At 41.3% G+C, this 8,321-nt stretch overlaps 1 pseudogene; it reads right to left on the minus strand.

The window, feature by feature from the left end:
• Nucleotides 1-547: 547 nt before the first annotated feature.
• LOC115824843 (Ig kappa chain V region 3381-like) lies at nucleotides 548-1,160 on the minus strand (annotated as a pseudogene).
• Nucleotides 1,161-8,321: the final 7,161 nt, after the last annotated feature.

Consider the following 8,321-nt stretch of genomic DNA (forward strand, 5'->3'; position numbering starts at 1 on the left):
TTTTCAAAATCGAAACAAAATTCACTGGTGATTCAACCTTGGTCCATGACGTTGACTCAACCTTGAGTAAACGTTGAAATGCCGGCTGGGCAAAGTGAGCACCAGGCTTGATTTACATACAGAGGTGAAACCAATGAATAACTGAACCAAGAAAAACAAAGAAGTGACTGAAGAAAGAACATAACTCAAAACCGCCAGTAGACGGGGTGAGTGAACCAGGGAGCAACAAAATCTCTGTTTTAAGAATTATCGTATCGACTCTTACACAGTCATCAGAAAGATTCAAATGGTTGGTATGAGGATGACTCTATAAATAATGCTTAATAAAGAATGTCCTGTGTATTCATTTTCATAACAGATATTTTTGATGGATGTTTGTAACTCAATATTGTTGTTGTTAGAGTTAGTATGATGTGATTCCTCTCCTCCACAGAGTGTGTGATTGTGGTGTATCACATCCTCCCCCTCAGCGCCTGCAGTAGGTCCCAACTGCAGCAGTGCAGTCTCTGTGCAGTCTGACTGAGGGAGGTTTTTGTAAAGCTCTATATCACTGTGTGAAAACATTTTTGCTACTGATCCTATGGAAACTCTGACAGTAATAATCTCCTGCATCTTCAGTCTGGATGTTACTGATGGTCACAGTGAAGTCAGTCCCATATCCACTGCCACTGAAACGATCTGGAACACCAGACCAACGGGTGCTTGCTAAATAAATCAGGAGTTTAGGAGCCTCTCCAGGTTTCTGTTGGTACCAGGCTAGGTAGTGATACGTTCCATCAATACATTCCAGAGCTGGTTTTACAGTTGATAGTGACTGTGTCTCCTGGAAGAGCAGATTTTGCTGCAGGAGTCTGAGTCACAGTCACCTGACCTCTGGACTCTGACTCAAGAGAGATGAGAAAAAGAAAAATCATATCATGTTATTCAAGCAACTCAGTCTATGTTATTATCACTGTGTCTTTATTATGACTGATTTTCTAAAGAAACAGGTCATATACTCCACACTTTTCAACAGCTGCGCATCACAACAACACAAATAAATATACGAAATACTTATGTATAAAACTGTCAGATATAAGCAAAAATGTCTAAGAAATAAATTTCTTGTTACCTTTAATACAACACAAAAGGGCCCAGATGAAGATGGTGATGAAAGTCATGCTTGCTGTGGGTTAAGTTACTGGGACAGGCAGCTCTCAGTCATCAAGTCTTAAACTCACAGGGCTATAAACACTCCCAGAGCACTCAAGCATGTGCTGCCAATGCAAAGTGTCCTCTCTCTATGGAAATGCTCTTCCTAAGTAGAGCACAGAATGAAGAGTTTTAGATGATCACAGTGCTTATAATTTGCACACTTACTGACTTCACTTGCAGTATTTCTGTCTGACATTATTCCAAATTTTAAAAAAACGTCTTACAAAAATGAATATTTGACAAGTGTTCCATATTAAAATCTGATGTCATTGTTTTCTATTCTTTCTGTGATGTTGTCTCAGGGACATAAGTACTTAAAGTCTTCTGTAAGAAAAGAATAAATTTTGAAAAACTATGATTTGTTTATTCTTGGTGCAGTTGCACTTCAGTTACATCTTACTTACATTACATCTCAATCTTAATTATGTAAATGAATCATACTGAATTTGGGTTTATATTTATTCCCCTTACAGAGATAAATATCAGCATCACTCTTTAACATCTCATCATGTTGAATTCTGTTTGTTTTATTTGTTCTATAAGAATCCTTCTCCTCTGACTAAACTCTCCACATGCCCTTCACTGAGAGAAGGTTAATTAACTCCACTGTAATATAGAGACTTTTCCTCTTTACTCTTCACTCATCTACAACAGAATTTTCCTTCAACAGAAAACTTTCATTAATTGATTTTATGGACTCATCCATATCTCTTTAGTACCTCTGGATTTTTAACTCTGACTTCAGTATTGAATTATTTAGAAAGATTTGTCCCCTATGTCTTCAGAATCTAAACAACTGGGTCAGTGAGCTGTGTTGTACTGGGTAACTAAACTGAGAGTAGGTCTTGGATCTGTTGAGAACAGTTTGATTGGTCTCTGGGTCTCTGTTTATGTGTGTGTGTGTGTGTGTGTGTGTGTGTGTGTGTGTGTGTGTGCGTGTGTGTGTGTGCGTGTGTGTGTGTATGTGTGTGTGCGCGTGTGTGCATGTACAGCTTTCCTTGTGAGGACCAGTTTGAGTTTTAGACTTTGGGAATGAGGACATTTTGGGAAAGTGAGGACATTTTGGCTGGTCCTTACTTCTTCAAAGGGCTGAGGGTTAAGACTTGGTTTTAAGGTTCAGGTTAGAATTAGGTTTAGGTTAAGGTTAGCGTAAAAGTTTTATTTATTTATTTTTTTTCCAATGTTGAGACCAAAGCTACACCCTTGCCGCTCACCAACCATCAGTGTGATTTACAATGTGTTAAAGCATTTCATTCAGAATAACATAGTTATATTTCATAAGTGTGATTTGCATTGTGTTAAAGCATTTCATTTAGAATAACATAGTTATGTTTCATAAGTGTGATTTGCATTGTGTTAAAGCATTTCATTTAGAATAACATAATTATGTTTCATAAGTGTGATTTACAGTGTGTTAAAGCATTTCATTCAGAATAACATAGTTATATTTCATAAGTGTGATTTGCAATGTGTAAAAGCATTTCATTTAGAATAACAGTTATATTTCATAAGTGTGATTTACAATGTGTTAAAGCATTTCATTCAGAATAACATAGTTGTATTTCATCAGTGTGATTTACAATGTATTAAAGCATTTTGTTTTCATTTGAACTTTTATTAGATATCACAAAGTTCAGAGAAGGCTGGATACATGAGCAAGTGGGATTTTATTGAACGAGAACAAGGTGGAAGAAAAACACAAGGATCAGGTGAAAAGGAAACAGGTATGTTGTGTCAAACATACAGTGCAAGGTCTTGGTTAAGACTTCACAAATGATCATTTGCCCGCGTCTGGTGCAGACGGCAACAGCCGTAGAGCATGGCTGAACTGGGGGTCTTCCTGTGGGACAGGGTGCACTGTGGTCTGAGTGGGAACGGTGGGACTCCATGGTGGGGGAGGGATCCAGGATGTCATCCGATGGGACCCAGCACCGCTCCTTGGGACCGAACCCCTCCCGGTCTGCCAGGTACTGTAGGGGTCCTGACAGCATCTGGAGTCTAAGAGGGCACTCTGTAGAGCAGGGAGAGGAGTGTTTGGGAGCGTCTTAGTGGCCAGCGGACCAGGAATCACCGGCCCAAGAAGGGAGACATGACATGAAGGTGAGATAATGTGAGGGTAACTGAAGTGTTTAAGCAACCTGATTGACCCTCTAGCCCAGGGGTGGGCAAACCAGTCCTGGAGGGCCGGTGTCCTGCCGGCTTAGCTACCTGTTGATTTTCACTTTGAAAACAGGTGCGCATGCTCTTCAGCCAATCAGAGACTGTATTTAGTTGGTCGACAAGAAAAAACAGCAGGACCATGGCCCTCCAGCACCAGATTTGCCCACCCCTGCTCTAGCCAGTGTCTCCACTCCTCCAAGGCCAACTTCACTACCAGCAGCTCCCGATTTCCCACATCGTAGTTCCGCTCCTCTGGCGACAACTTCCTGGAAAAGAAGGTACACGGGTACATCTTGGCAGGCTCACCATGACATTGCGATAGAACTGTTCCAACGCCCACATCTGAAACATTCACCTCCACAACTCCTTCCCTGGATCTGCTAGTCTGAGAATCGGAGCAGACGTGAAGCGGGTCTTAAGATGTTGCAAAGCAGTAAGGGTGTAATGGTTCTGAAACCGAGGTCGAAACCGCGATACAAATGTCCCTGGTCTCGTTTCGCGGTTTCGTGCATAACTTTTTCATGCTCTGATGGTTTGTCGACCGAAAAGTCAGCGAATAAAGTGATACTTCACAAGATACAGTGTGCCCTCTCTTCTACATTTCTGTATGCGGAACTAAAATTACACACTCAGTTTCCTCTCCGATTCCATAACAGAGCCGTAACTTAGCAACTGAATTAGCACATGTTCAATGATGCAGCCTCGTAAGTGTGGTGACCTCAAAGCCAGAGCTTGAGGACACTCCTCTATCCTTCAGGTCCTCTGTTTGGGAACATTGCAGTTTTCCAGTGAACTACAGTAGCAATGGTCACAGACAAGTGGATAAGAGGAAGGCAGCATGTCGGCATTGTTAAACTGAAATTGGGTGTGTTGCTGGCAGTATGTCAAACATGATCTCATTTGAGACAGCATCATCCAAATATAAATATCGATGATTATTCATTTGAGACGGCATCATCCAAATGTGAATATTACCGGAACGAGAAAAAAACAGAGTGGAGAGCAAACTGGAGTCGTCCCTGCGCTGGTCTTTTTCTCCTCCATTCACCACTCTGTCTTCACAAACAGCCAATGCTCTAGGAGGGAACCAAGCGCTTTGCAAATGTGCATGACGTGATCATCGAACGTTGCCAAATGTATGAGAATGTGGTCAATGCAGATGATGACGAAACTTCCCAACATATGATGCGGTACATCGTTCATATAGGCCTAACAGACAGAGGATGAGTTAACCAGACCAAACCGCGTAATCAAATACTTGTAATGGATGGAAGTGGTACTAAATGTGGTTTTCTATTTATCTCCCTGTCAAATATGCACCAGATTGTATGCACTCTGGAGGGGCAGTTGAGTGAAAAACAGAGGCCTGCAGAGCTGTTAGCAGACAGCTATAAATGTATACTTTGAAGTCCAGTCTATGGTAATGACTGTAAAATGCCCAACACATGTTATGTACACAGCTCTTAATCACTGAGCCCAGGAAGAGGGGTTTTCTGTATACAAATGCCAAACAAACACACATATGAAAATGAATTGCAGTCATGCTGAATTGCAGTAAGTTCCTGTGGAGACACTTGTTCACTGACAGGAGTAAAGAAAAGGAGGCAGATGTTGTATCAGAGGATGCCTCCACTAGTCAGCACTGTCCTGTACTGGTGTGGGGGGTTGTGTAGTGACAGGATAATATGAGAGTACAGGGGATTAGATATTCCAAATGATGTGAAACACTGACAGTAACTAGATTAAGATTACAGACAGATTTGAAAAGAATCTTTCCTTCACAGTCCCATCATGCACTGACCACAGAGATTATTTCCAAATTCAGCAAACCATCAGCACCCCTCTTAACAAATAACACATAAAAATAGATACTGTATTTTATATCAGATATGTAAATACTCCATCAGAGATCAGTGCAGTGGAGAGAAAAGTGAGGTTTCTGTCCTGTTACTGTTCTGACCTGAGTGACTGACCTGATGACCCCACCCATGGTTCAAACACATACAACTGAACATGAGGAAAAAACAGATCTCAGACATGAAGGATGTATTTTTATCTGTATGGAATGCCAGAATCCACAAGGCATTTTAGGGAAAAAGTTCAATTTGGCCACATTTCTGAAGTTCATGTGCACATGTAGACCTTTAACAAATGTAGAGATAAAGTCTTTGGATGATTCCCTGGTGAAGGTCTGTAAGTCTTCAGTCTCACTGTCTGTATTAAGTGCTGTGTCCTCACATGTCAGCTGTTAGTTCATTGTACTGTTAAAGTGGTTGGTCTGAGGATAAGTGATGATATAAGTATTAGAATGCTCTCTGATTTCCAAAATAGAAATTTTTGATGGACATGTTTATAATAGAACATGAACATGACCTTTTGAAACATGAGCATGACATTTTTTATGAAGCCATCAGCAAACCAAAAGCTTGGTTTGACAACTGAATCTCTGAAAATTATAATGTTCTCATATTTTCAGAACAGATGTTTTGGATGGACATGTATAATTATTGTTATTGTAATTAGAGTTAGTGTAGTGTGATTCCTCTCCTCCACAGAGTGTGTGATTGTGCTGTATCACATCCTCCCCCTCAGCACCTGCAGTAGGTCCCAGCTGCAGCAGTGCAGTCTCTGTGCAGTCTGACTGAGGGAGGTTTTTGTACGGCTCTATATCACTGTGTAAACGCCCAAATAGTGCCACTCCAAAAGCCACCAATATCATGTTGACCCTGACAGTAATAATCTCCTGCATCTTCAGTCTGGATGTTTCTGATGGTCAGAGTGAAGTCAGTCCCAGATCCACTGCCACCGAAACGATTTGGAACTCCAGACTCACGGTATCTTGCAGAATAAATCATGAGTTTAGGAGCTTCTCCAGGTTTGTGTTGGTACCAGGCTAAACTATCATCATCGTACACTGCAGAGCTGGTTTTACAGTTGATAGTGACTGTGTCTCCTGGAAGAGCAGATTTCACTACAGGAGTCTGAGTCATCGTCACCTGCCCTCTGGACTCTGAAAGGTGAATATCATGAATTAGATTAATAAAGAAAAACAGATTACAGTTGCACATTTCTTATGACTGTGATTGCTTCCTAAAAATACTTAATATCAAAAATTATAACATGTAAATGAGTATGTTTACATGTCCCTGACCTCTGGATTCTGAAGTTAAACACAAAGGAAGTGATAATTACAATTATAAATTATGTTTATTACACTAGTCATACAGACTGTGAATAGGTTTCTTATCTCTCCTACCTTTAAAACAGCAGCAGGTCAGTGTCCAGATGAAGATGGTGATGAAAGTCATGTTTGCTGTGAGTTAAGTTACTGGGGCAGACAGCTCTCAGTCATCAAGTCTTAAACTCACAGGGCTATAAACACTCCCAGAGCACTCAAGCATGTGCTGCCAATGCAAAGTGTCCTCTCTCTATGGAAATGATCTTCCTGAGTACAGCAGACACCCTGCACTCATATGTTCACACATGTCTAACCAATCTACACTTCATAGGGCCAGAGTATTATGGTCATATTGTGTTATCTACTGACATCTAGTGTCAAAAAAGAGAAATCTGATTACTCATTAATATTACTGGATCATTTTTTGTGAAGACTTTCTGAAGCTCACAGAAAACTAAAACCTGAATCACAAAGGTTTACATTCATTCTGTAGATAAGACTAAACTGAGAATTTCTGAGAGAGACTTCACTAATGGGAAGCAGCACATCTGTACACAGATGTTTTGCAAGAGTCTGCAGAATGCTGTACAAAGTTTCTGACAATGTGAAATGGAAAATTTAATCAGAAGTATGGATGACAGGCTTGTGCGTGTGATTGAGAAGAAGGAAAGGAAAATCTCCAAACAGACAGTAGAATTGTTCACCTGAAGCTGTTCATTATTGGTCAAAAGTGTGTGGTCAGGGTGACAGGCAGGCATGAAGGACAGTGTGTGGTCAGGGTGACAGGCAGGTGTGTAGGACAGTGTGTTGTCAGGGTGACAGGCAGGTGTGAAGGACAGTGTGTAGTCAGGGTGACAGGCAGATGTGTAGGACAGTGTGTGGTCAGGGTGACAGGCAGGCGTGAAGGACAGTGTGTGGTCAGGGTGACAGGCAGGTGTGTAGGACAGTGTATGGTCAGGGTGACAGGCAGGCGTGAAGGACAGTGGATAATCAGGAGATCTTAGGACTCTCAGTAATGACAGTGGCTTCCACTGACATTTTCAAACAGAGAACCTTCACTAAGGGAAAGCAGTACACTTCTTAACAAATGATTTACAAGAGTCTGTAGGATGCTGTACAAAGACAAAGTTTCTCACAGTGTGAAATGAAAAATGTGACCAGAGAAATGGATGACAGGCTAGTGTGTGAGTGTGTGTGATTGAGAAGAGGGATGATTCTCTAAATAGACAGTAGGACTGTTCACCTGACGCTGTTCATTAATGGTCCAAATACTGTCTTTTGTTCTTTCTTTTTTTTTTATTGGAAGTTTTGCTCATGGATTATCCTGGGATTGCTGAGTTTCCTCATTTATCTCGAATGGTGAAGAAGAAACACCTGGAAGTCTCTTGGAGACATTTATCACACAGTCACAGACATGGTGATAGAGATGGAGCTGTCTGGACTGTTGTTTGTGTTTGTCACCAGTTTCCTCTTTTCAGTCTTGTTAGTGCAGTAGGTAGTGTGTCAGTTTCATCATCTGAAGGTCAGGACAGAGACTTTTAACATGAACCTGTTTGACTGGCTGTCCAGCAGCTTGTTGGCAGTAAAACAGTCTGAGATGGTGTCTTCAGATTTTCCTCTCACCTTCCTGTGTCATACAGACCTGGGAATAATGACCTTGAGGAATCTTTCTCATTGTAGTGGTGAGTATAGCTGCCTCTCAAGTTGCTTACCTGGGTTTGATTCCCAGCCAATGCAGCTGAGTTTTACTCCCAGGGGTCTTGGAGCGGTCTTTTCTGTTTGGAAGCCA

The sequence above is a fragment of the Chanos chanos genome, chromosome 12 (genome assembly GCF_902362185.1).
Source record: "Chanos chanos chromosome 12, fChaCha1.1, whole genome shotgun sequence".
In the NCBI taxonomy this organism is placed as follows: domain Eukaryota; kingdom Metazoa; phylum Chordata; class Actinopteri; order Gonorynchiformes; family Chanidae; genus Chanos; species Chanos chanos.